We start from the raw sequence: 12157 nt of genomic DNA, 5'->3' as shown, positions 1-12157 counted from the left end.
TAAAACAGGTTCTATAGAAGATTCTGACAGGTGACTCCAGAGATCGACTGTGGAACACACAATCAACGCAAGCAACGATTGGAGAGACGTCAAGCAGCACGACTAGGAAACGCCTTCCTGAGTGGAGTTATTTGCTGTGGTTCTTGATGAGAGCTAAGGTCACGTCTGCAGATACTGAATCATCAGCGATGTTATCAGACATGTTCAGCTACAGTAAATATGAAGCGTTTGAAACCTAAACTCATTGTTAATTGCTCAAATTTAAACTAAGTCGAATACAACAGTCCTGCCTAGAATGTTAAGTTTTTGCTGAAGCAGATGTAGAGACCAGTGGCAGTTGGCGTTAAAATGTATTGGGGTGGCGAATAAACGGAAGCCAGACTCAACAAAAACAACATAACACACATTTTAGAGAGTTATTTTAGGGTTCGCACCCCCGTCGTTGTCCACTGTACCTCTGTGGCGACATTTTGAGCAAATAAAATGCATTACTTGCACCACATCCAGAGCGGGAGAAGGCGTAAGCTCGTCCTCATGACTTGCTGCTGGATCTGTAAATCGGGTCTAAGCTCCTTTATCCTCTTTTTCTTTTTGTTGGGGTGTTGACCAGAGTTCCCCTGAAGCAGGTCCGCTTGCAGCGGGAGTAACTCAGACGTTGGATGTACCTGAGATGGTGTGGAGGGTTGACAAATCACTTTAGATAAAAAAAAATGTAAATCAATACCTCTTGGCTGTAAATAAAAGTGGAAGCGTCTCTGCACCCAGAGGAAAATCTGCAACAACCAATTAAAGAGCAGCTTCAGTTCCTGTGGTTGCCAAAACTTTCAGGTCCCGCATTCACATTCATTTTACCGGTGCCCTGCACCAGGAACTATTATTGTGTATTTAGACAGAAATTAACCAAATACAGTTTGAAAACAACTTATATTGAATGCTCACAGGCACTCATTGTCTACCAGCAGCATTGTACGTGTAAAATATTATTATATAATTAAATTATGCTTAACATTTTTATGTCGGAGGGGGCGGTGTCTTTTTTTTGGCCAGTTTTCCAGTATTTTGTCCACCCTCAGGTCAATGTAACTTAAGCTGCCCTCAGACATACACTGAACCTTGCAGTTTCCTCCATATTTTCAGTTTGAGAAGCATGTGTGAACGCAAATACGTACGTATCAGTGAGTGAAGTGGATGTGTGAACACAGCAGGGGATCCCGGAGGATGACACTTCTAACGCGCAACAGATGCAAAAATGAATGTCTGAAAATGGCTTTAGATGAACCTAACACTGTAGATTTAGATGTAACTCTACGTCTCCTCTACGAAGTGTTAACTAATTACCTCAATAAAGGTTATTAAACCATTCACCAATGGCTCGAATAGCAGCAAAATATGACAATAACAATGACAATTGTTTTTTTATTTTATTTTATATAGACTATTTGAAATGGAAACATGTTGAGTGAAGGCAAATTAATCTGTTTACGGGGCTTTGATTTTAATACCTGCTGTGACACGTTCACTTGAAAAAATCTGGGAAAGGAAGATTTTTTTAACACCTTTCAACTTTTCAACATTAAATATATAGATGATGACTGACTCTGTCGAGGCTGAGGAAGAAAAAAAGCATTTGCTCAGCTGATGGAGATGGAATGATATTAACTTTTTGGATAGTCAAAAGTGAACCACTGGGTGACATCCAGGTTGGTCCTGCTGCTGGAATGTCTGTTTTGACAGATATTTGTCTAACAATTGTGAAACTTGTGTCAGATCATCAGAGGAGCATTTCTGTCACCATGAATGTTCAGAGAATATTTCACACTTGATGAGCTGCTGGCAAACTGTCCATTTTCCTTCCATCCACTCCTGTTCTCAAGCTTATGGACTGTCCCTGATAGGACCCCCCCCCCCCTTTCCTTACCCATGAAGGAAGACCTCTCCTCCAATGTTAGTGTTATTAGGGCCCGTGGGGGCCCCTGTGGTGGCTGGTGGTTTTCCATTGATGGTTCCAGCCTCTTCAAGTGTTAAGACCCCCCCACCCCGACACACACACCTGACTTTCCCCTCCAACACCCTCTCCCCCACCTCCCAGACACTGACCCTGGGGGCGCCACAGCCACAGTACCACAGTAGGGGGCAGTAGTACATAATGACAGCAAATGGATGTAAGCGTGTTTTTGGGTGTGTGTGGGGGGGGGGGGGGGGGGGGGGGGGGGGGGGACTGAAGAGATGGAGGGGAAAAGCGGTAGCACTTAAACACAACAGTACCATCTTTTCTGCAGGTGAGGTAGTGAGAGAGGTGTACATCTTCACCCCGCTTTGCCTTCACATTTTGCATGGATGCGTTATCCACTGGCCGAGCTGGCAGGCAGTTGTTGCCCATGTGTCTGCTTTGGTCGGCCTCCGATTGGCGAGGCAGTGGTGCATGAAAGCCTCACAGCAGTGGCCTAATCGCCGCTCTCATGATACGGATGCCAACACTCCCTGAGTCCAGGCGCCAATAACTCAATAACAGTTTCCCCGATCAGTGGGTTTCCTGTGTTTGTGACAATTGTCACTATTTTGGTGGGGTGGGGCAGGAGGGGATCCAAAGTGTTGAAAGCGAAGTGTAAGGTACAGCCAGGGCAGGCGTCATGCAGGGTCCAAAAGTTCACACCCAAAGGAAACGAAGACTTGGAATGTTTTTGTTTACTATATTTGCAGTTTACAATCACTTGAAGTCATGGCTGTGAATGGCAGGCCAAGGCTCCATCACTATGCTAACGTCTGATCAGACTTCTTTCGCATTTGCATGTGAAACCGTGTGTGTTGTGATCAGACTGTCTGAAAGGTTAAAGAAATGACTGATGTGTCTCATACAGTTGGAAATTAAGTGAATTAATCTCACATAAAGACACAGTTTGAGGAAATAGTGAAGTGACAGGTGATCTTTGCTAAAAGACATCGGACTCTCAGAATAATGTCTCTATAGCTGCTCTCAGACATTCACTGAACTCTGCAGATCCTCCCTGTTTTCTGTGTATGTGTGAACGCAAAAGTGGAGTGAGAAGCCCGGGTTGTCTGCGGACTTTCTCCACCTGGCCTCCTAGTTTACACTCTGTAAGAAGTCAGAAGAATCCCCCACAGCAGGGGATCCCCTTCTGGATTCACCGTGAGCAGCAGAATTAATAAGTCACTTCCTGCCTCTGCCTGCTGCCCCACCACTCGCCTGAATAATGCGGAAGATTTGTTGATGTTGTGAGGTCAAAGCCCTTATACAATTCTCCGGACTTTACCCACAGGTCATGTCTGAAAACTAAGATTCAGTGCTCCACCACTTCTGTTTTTCTCTTTCCATCTTTTTCAATTGAGTAAGGAATGGTGAGCTGACTGAGACTCTTTTAGGTCTTCTTGCACCGCTCCTTCACATTTTTGTTTTATCTTTTCTTAATCTGAAAATGTAAAAACAAATGGTATTGTACAAGCATGAGACAAAGTGAACATGATGATCATCGCATCATCAACATTCAATAAATAATGATTTGTTTAGGACATGGGAGATTTGGGCTCAGATCTTCAAATCTTGACTCAGTTGTGAAGTCGTTGTGATTGTGGTGTGTTCATGTGCTTGGAAGTCAGAAGGTGAAAAAAAAATATGGAAGCTGTAAAGTTATTGTATTTTATTTATGTGTTTAAATAACTGATTGTAAACTTATGTTAATTAGTGTGTAATTGATTACAAATGGGCAACTCGTGTACTCCTCTGCTGACTGATTAGATTAGATTACATTCAACTTTATTGTCATTGCACACGTCACAAGTACAAATCAACGAAATGCAGACTGAGTTGTTATTCCAACTTCATATGGCGTTCATGTGAATTTTCCCTGTCAAGAACATATTTTCCATTTTTTTCTGACACCACATGAATGCATGTTTCCCACACAATGGATCGGACAAAGGAGAGGACGGTGTGGCTGTAAAGAGTAAAATATAAATATACCGCAACACTATAACGCAACACTAACATTCAAATCATATATTTACACCTTTACATAATAAACAGTAGGAAATGGTGTTTAACATGTCTGTACTGCTGTGATTTAGTGGTAATGAAGTATTAAACTGGCTTTCATTCAAATATTTCATGTCCACACTGAAGTCTCTGTAATGTTGAGGTTGCAGTGATGATGTCCAGCCCTCTTATTAACCTTTTCCTTTGTGTGGCTGAGGAGTAGAGCTGGGTAGAGCGGTCTTCCTTCAACCAGAAGGTCAGCAGTTCGATCCCAGTTGCAAAGATGCACTGTGTGAATGTCAGTAACTGTACTGTAAAGCTCTTTGAGTGGTCATCAAGACTAGAAAAGCTCTATATAAATACAAACCATTTACCATTCCTCAAGTATCAACACATCCTGATATTACCAGTCTCTTTAGAATACTTTCACCCAGTGGGCACTGTTTAGGGGCACCTGTAACCCTGCTTATGTTTGTGTCTACTCAAGGAGCTAATCATGTGGCAGCAGTGCAGTGTACAAAGTACTGCAGATAGAGGCCACTGTTCACATTAAAATCCAAATGAAGGAAAATGTGATCTCTGTGACTTGACAAACAGGCTACATTAACTCTAGATAAATACTCTATCTTAGACAACCACTACAGACCAAACAACAGTAAACTAAACTCTTCTCCAATACAGAGAGTGGAGGCATATGAAGGAGATGCAGGTCTACAGAAACTTCCACAATGCTGCAGTGTGTGAGGAGTTTTCTGGTGTGTGATCGTTGATGTTGCCGGAACATCTGCCATGTTTTCTTGTCCGTCGCATATCTGCAAGCAATGTTCCCTTTTCCTCTTCTTTGTTCTTTAGTTGTGTTTGTGTTTGTCCATGGGATATGTGGGTGTACAGAGTCACAAGAATGTCCATTTGTCACCACTGTGTCATCTCACTACCTACTATTTACACTGAGTTACAAGCCTGTTGGATGACTGCAAATGAGTGACAGTCACAAGAAGAAAGTGTGTTGATGGTGCCTCGCCTCCTTAACTCACTGTATTTAGGCTTGTGACAACCTGCTGTGTTTTGGTCAAACAAATTGGGACTCTTCCAAACTATTTACTTCCAGCAAACAAGCTTTTCACATATACTTCATGCCCCCATTCTTACTTTAAAGATACACTCATTAAAACCATACACCAGCCTGTACGCACGTTTGCTGACTATATAAATCTGTGACGATTAATGATATTTTATGAAAATATGAACTTGTGAACCAAAAAAGGCAGCATGGACATTGAAAATATTTTCTTGGAGGGAGTGCTGACCACCTCTTTGTGCTGAACAGACTGACCTTTAATTACAAAGTGCAAATTAAAAGTCATTATCACATTTTTCATAATATTTATCATATATCTATATGACTTTATTGATAGTACAGTGGCTGTTCTGCTTTGGCAGAAGCATTACAAAACAATATTCAGTGTAGAAAGAACAAATATAGTCAGTCAGCTGGATTAATTATGAATTATTACATAATCTTTAACTGTATTCCCATGCAAGAATATTTTATGTATGTTGTAATGAAACATGAAACAAGCAGACACAATCTATGCTATCTATGTACCAATTCTTTATTTTAAAAATGTTCGGTCTAGTAAAGGGAAGATACTTTGGCAGGAGCTTGTTCCAGCACTGAGACTTTTTATGCTCCATACAGCTCCAACAACCTTCATCAGTCTGTACATCAGCCAATTGATAAGGGAACAACAAGGGAAAAAGAAAATGAATCTCAATCAATGATGATCATTTTGTCATCAGAGAGGGATATTCTCCTTCGTCCCCCGTGGATGCATTTTTTTTAAATCTAAAGAGCCAGACATTTTCTCAGTGGCTGACGGTGACCAACAATAGAGATACAAGGAATCACAATAGCGGTATTCAGACACTACTTCTAGATGAACTACAGAGAACTGGGTCCAGACGATTTCCAGAGGTTGCCTTTCACACATGAACAATACAGGAGATTCTCCACTCCGTCTCATTATCTTCATTTTCTCCTCTAATCATCTCATGCTGTTCGCAAATCTGCTCCTCTGGAGTATCTGCAGACTTTATACTAGGGCAAGCATGTTAGTGATAACTTCATATGATGCACTGCACGTAGATAACTACAAAATGAATGCAGCTTTAAAGTTTCTGATCTCAACTGAAGGAAGGAATAAAGTGACAGAAAAAAATGAGTTTGCTGTGAACTGTGAACTTCACTAAATCGTTTTAGTGCTGGCATTTTGAGGAATCTAAGTATTTTGTTCCTCTTTGGTGCCTGTTCTGACACAGAAATCAGCTCTAAAAAGGTATACAAAGTCATTTCTCTTTTCATTGTGTTCTAATCTAAATCATAAGGACTTCTTTGTCTTGCGATTGTGAATAATCTGCTGTGTCAGTGGCCTCCTGTGTCTTTTCTCTACATTGCTGGGCTCTTCAATTGTCACAGCGTAGACAGTAAATCTGCATTTCACCCTCCAACCTCACCTGAAAAAACACCCACCTTCCGCCCAAAGACAGTAGAATGAAAATTCTTGAGCAATTGCAATCATCCACACCTACCTCCTCCTGACATTCCTGGATGAAAAGATATGATGGAAATTTCACTGTTTGTGCTGAAATTTAGCCCCTCCCTGTCCCGTTTTTGTACAAATCAGGCCCCCTCGACAGAAAGACGAAACACACACAAATATGCACAGGTTTCCAGGTGTGGGGGAAGAGTGTGGGTGAAGTTACGGTACATTTGCCATTCTAGTTGTGTGTAAATATTAAAAGCAGCAGGTTCCCGGTGTGAGGAGAAGCCAGCCAAAGCAGCGACACTAAGACAGGCATCCTTATCGGTATTGTGTTCAGACTCTGGTGTGCTCCTGCTGTTTGTAATCTGCAGCCGCCACTGTGAGCAAAACTGGACAGGCATTTATTGTCCCAGCAGGGGGACGCTTGACAAGAGAATGTTAAACACTCTGCTACCTGCAATTCTCAAAAGGCGATAGCAGGCATCATAAAATGTACACACACATTTAATTTGATGCTTTCTTTGCTTCTTTTCTAGTGGAGGGAGGGAGGGAGAAGCTGCAGAGACATGGCAACTTAGAAAGTGTGAACAGTTCCTTTTGAGTGTCACTGTAGTCTTTTCTCCTTGCTTTGAATTCATATGTTGATTGATGTCACGATGGAAGAAGGTCAAGATGAGTGTCGACATCTTTCTTCAGATCCTCAAGTTGATCGACTCTTTAAAGAGAAGAATCTCCAGTCAAGATGATTGGATGTTGGACTGGTGGAAGTGTTGACTGCGCTCTGTGGTCATCAGAGGATCAAACCTGACCACACACACTCTCACATGTAAACTGCTGTATGAATGAAGAAGAGGAGTCCTCTTCATAAGAGTATGATTATACTTTGCTAAGGTTGATTGTGTTGCATTGTGTTAACTTAGCTCAAAGTCTAGTGAAGCAATGCTGCCATATGGTTTTATTTGTCCTTTTCTGAGGAAGGTGTCAGAGTAGAGCTTCCCAAACCTTTCAGCTCCTGACCCCCCCAAAATAACAGTGCCAGAGACTTGTGACCCCCACTATTCCCAGAGGAAGTTCAAGAGATAATGATAATAACAAATACATGCATACATTGCAACATATCCCATGGAGCTGGAAACGGACAGACTTTTAAATAAATGGTAAATGGACCACATTCACATATTCACACTGTGCTTTTCTCTATCACACACCATTCACACACTCAGCCATCTGGGGCAATTTGGGCAGCAGTACCTTTTCCAACAACACTTCAGAATGCAGACAGGAGAAGCCGTGGTTTGAACCATTATTCTTCTGGCTCGTGGGTGATTCTCTACCTCTTACAGCCACCCAAATTAAACAAATGTTTTGATCCTTTGTAACAATTAAATCTACACCTGGCTATTTCAAATTAATGTTTAATAAATCTTGTGATCCAGCGGAGGTCCCTGACCTCCTTTAGAAACCACTGGAACCGCAGTAAGCTTCCTCATGCTTTCTTTTTTATCCACGAGGCACAAATCATGTTAATATGTGAGGTCAGACACTTGGGAATTTAAACCCTATTCATCCCCAGATTCACAGGCTCCTTTGGCCTTCGTCACTGACTCCCACCAACCACCTGCAATTAGATTGAAGACTTTTTGACAAACTGCCCTCAGACTGTGAAAATAGGCCCACACCTCCCCTCCACCCGCATCCTTAGCACTGGCACCCCCCAGGGCTGCGTGCTGAGTCCTGTCCTCTACTCCCTCTACACCCATGACTGTGCCCCCACCCACCCCACCAATACCAGCACCAAGTTTGTGGGCGACATGACTGTGGTTGGACTCATCTCGGGAGGAGACTAAACAGCTTACAGAGGTGATGTCCAAAGACACGCTACATGGTTCTCTGAGCATAATCTGGTCCTAAACTCATCAAAAATCAAGAAAATCCTAAAAGACATCCGCAGAGACCGAGCAGACCCCTATCCACTTTACATCACAAGCAACTGCGTGGAAAGGGTCCCTGTCTTCAGGTTGCTGGGCACCCTCATCACTGAGGACCTCTCCTGGGCAGACATCACCACGACAGCAGCGGCTCTACTTCCTGAGGATCCTCAGGAAAAACAACCTGCTGGAGAAGCTAGTGGTGTCCTATCGCGGCTCCATCGACAGCGCGCTGACATACTGCATCTCTGTGTGTACACTGGATGCTCAGCGGCGGACAGGACAGCTCTTCAGAGGGTCATCAACACCGCCCAGAGGATCATCGGCTGCCCCCTGCCCTCCCTGGAGGACTTATTCAGGCCTCTCTTCCGCAGCAGAGCAGCCGGCAACCTGAAGGACCCTTTCCACGCTGGACAACATCTGTGTGACCTGCTGCCCTCTGGCAGACGCTTCAAGTCAATAAAATCACGGACAAACAGACTGAAAAAAAGATTTTACCCCACAGCCATAAGAGTATAATTAGTAATTTTCTGAATTATCTGCCACACTGTTTTTGTATTTAAATTCTACCTCATATATACATTCTTTTTTATTGCACCTTTTTTCCTGTTTATGCTGTTTTTTGTTGTAGTTTTTCTTTCACTTTTATACTATACACCTTAAGGACTGCTGTCAAATTTCGTTGTAAACTGTGCAATGACAATATTCTATTCTATACAAACATTTGATCTCCACAGTGGAATTGATATGTTAAATCCTTGCTCTGCCTGCTGCAGCACCCCTCACATGAATCCTCCATAGGATTTGTTGCTGTTTGAGCATCTGAGCGGAGACTCTCACGTTGCTTTATTTATTTGTGAAAGGAAACCAATGGAGAAAGTCCGGACTCAACCAAACTCCAGTTGCTCCAGAGGTCATGTCGGAAACAGCTCAAGTCTGATAGTGTGAGTCTATCTCACGTGTGTTGTAAAGAATCAGCTCAGCTGTCTACGCAAGCAAGTAACAGCTCGCATTATACTCATGCTGTATGACGTTTTTACTAGCTAGTATATGATTGTGTATTTGTGCTCTGGGTGCTCCTAAAATGCAGGTGACCTAGCTCAGCACTGAGCCTAAAGTTGTTGTTGTTATGTTTTTAGGTCCTGTGTGATTTTACACTTCAATACTATAACCTTACCACACTGCAATGACTGAAGTCTCCTTTTTTATGGCAAGGTTGATGAAGAGCAGGGGGGTGCTGATTGCTGTAAATACTGTTTAAAAAGATATTTGATTAATTTTCATTGTTAATGAAGGTGAATTTTTATTTTTGTCTCTTTTAGTAACCCATCAATAAACCAAACTGAGAAATGATCAGTTTTCTTTCCATACCTTTGGAAAGTAAATCAAAACAGTATGCAGGATTCATCACTGACAAACATCATACCATGGAGTTTATTTAGTCTAATGGAGCATCATGCTCCATTAGACTAAATAAACTCCATGGTATGATTTCTGTCTTCATCAGGCTCTCACGCAGTGAACTACTGCAGCTAATCCAGGGAGATCATTTGTGTTTGCACAAACTTTGTGTGGGATTTATTTGGAGAGCTTCAGGAAGCTTGTTTTTCTTGGCCCTTTATGTTCCACATTTTAGTTTAACCCAAATTTCTGTAAAATCGCAGGTACAAAGTCATGATAGAATAGCCATAGTTACTGTTGGAGTGAAACCAAGGCTGAAAACCTTTCATCTTTGTTCGTGTTTTTAAAAAAGAATGCCCACAGATGCACGTATGAATATATAGTGTGTATGAATTGGTGAATGGCAATAAACTGTGCTTTCAAGTGCTGTGAATGTTGATCAAAACTAGAAAAGCATGATATATAAATACCGTCCACTTACCATTTCTTTATTTTCCTTACATTCTACACTCTGTACATCACACAAGCCCTCTACACAAGACTTTCCTTTACTGCTTTACACACAGCCAATATGTGTGTCATGAGGGTGGGGCAGTCATTCCTGAGGGAGCCCATTTTGTTCCCCCTCATGTCTGGAAGTGACGACAGGGTCCGGCAGGTAGACTGGCCCCAGGCAGTGCTCTTGCTGACCGGGGCTTGGGTGTTGTAACTGAAAGGAGGATGGCCTCTGCTGGGGGTGCAGGAGCTTGTCTGTGGTCCACCGGGAAGTCGTGCTCATTCAGTGAACACCGAGGGCCGGTGGGGAGCCCTGGGCAATGTCCCACAGTGAGGCCTCAGAACAATGTTGTGGTGAAACTCCCCGGGTTCAACTACATCAGAGTTGCGGTCAACTGAAGAATAGATCCTGCAAGACCCTTCCTTTTGTTCTCAGACCGAGCCTCTCTCTCAGTTTCCTCTAATGTTATATAATACAGCAGCTGGAATTTCTTTGTCTTCTTTATTTTAAATGTAAGGGGAAGTGCTTTGTTTATTGCAGGTAACCATCTTTAGCTAAAAGAATACAAATTTGAATTGAACACCTAGCTAAGTGGCCTTTCAGAGATTCAGTGTGTAGATTTAATCTAGTGGTGAAGTTACTCCCTCCCTCCCTCCCTCCCTCCCTCCCTCACTCCCCCTCCCTCCCTCACTCACTCACTCAGTCACTTACTCTAGCTCTGGCCTTGATGCCAGTGCCTGTTTCATCCCACTTTCTATTTAAACTGGTAGCTACACACTGTGATGCTACTGATAGGCGGTAATTAAATGAGCGCGACTGGTTCTTTGCCCTGTAAACCAGCTCTCCTGGGCCCGATATTACATGGAAATTCAGGATCCACTTTCTGATTTGTGCCTGGAAAACACAGCTCACTGTGTGTGTGTGTATGGTGTGTGTGTGTGTGTGTGTGTGTGTATGTGTGTATTTGGGGAATACACTTAATGAATCTTTTAACCTCAATATTTTCTCCCGCAAATGTATGCATATCTGTAAGTATGTATGATCTGTGTTTGAGACGTAGGCCTGATATTCATGATTTATTTATTTGAGAGGAAAAAAAAACATCTGGTCATTCATTTGGGAATTTTGTACGACATTCAAAAAAGCCTTGTGGCTTAAAAAATATGTAATTTTACGATTATTTGAGGATACATACATACCAAATATTCACTGACTTTTATGTGTTTGATTTTAATACATTAATACATTGATGAAAATATTAAAAGCCGTAATGAATTAATAAAAAAGATTAATTTAAGCTGTAGCTTGATTAAAGCTGTAGTCAAGATGTGTTTAGCTTAGCTTAGCATAAAGATTGAAAGAAAACAGCTAGCCTGTCCAAAATAAAAAAAAGATAAAAAGGGTGTCTCTCAACACCTCTCAAGTTTTTTCTAGTTAATTTAACCATTAGATTATGTAAGAAATGACACTTCGTGTCACCTTTTATCCCCTTAAACCATTTCTTGATGAACATTTTATGTGTCATTTTATACTCCTCTGTAAATAATAACAATAAATATAAATTCATTGCCATTAACCATTAATCATGCCATTACCACTTTATTTTTTGGGGATATTGTAAAGTGCTTACATTTTACACTGTAAGAACTAGGAAATGTAATAGTCACAATAATCAATAAATGGTGAATACTGTATATTGCACTGTAGAGCAAAACGGATCTAATTCAGGGCACGAAAGTGTAGAACATTTTACAGCACATAACTTCTTTAGAATCCAGAGACTGGCAGCTTTATCATG

The sequence above is a fragment of the Paralichthys olivaceus genome, chromosome 12 (assembly GCF_024713975.1).
Source record: "Paralichthys olivaceus isolate ysfri-2021 chromosome 12, ASM2471397v2, whole genome shotgun sequence".
Lineage (NCBI taxonomy): Eukaryota > Metazoa > Chordata > Actinopteri > Pleuronectiformes > Paralichthyidae > Paralichthys > Paralichthys olivaceus.
The sequence above is the reverse complement of the archived record's forward strand: the minus strand, read 5'-3'. Positions refer to the sequence as shown.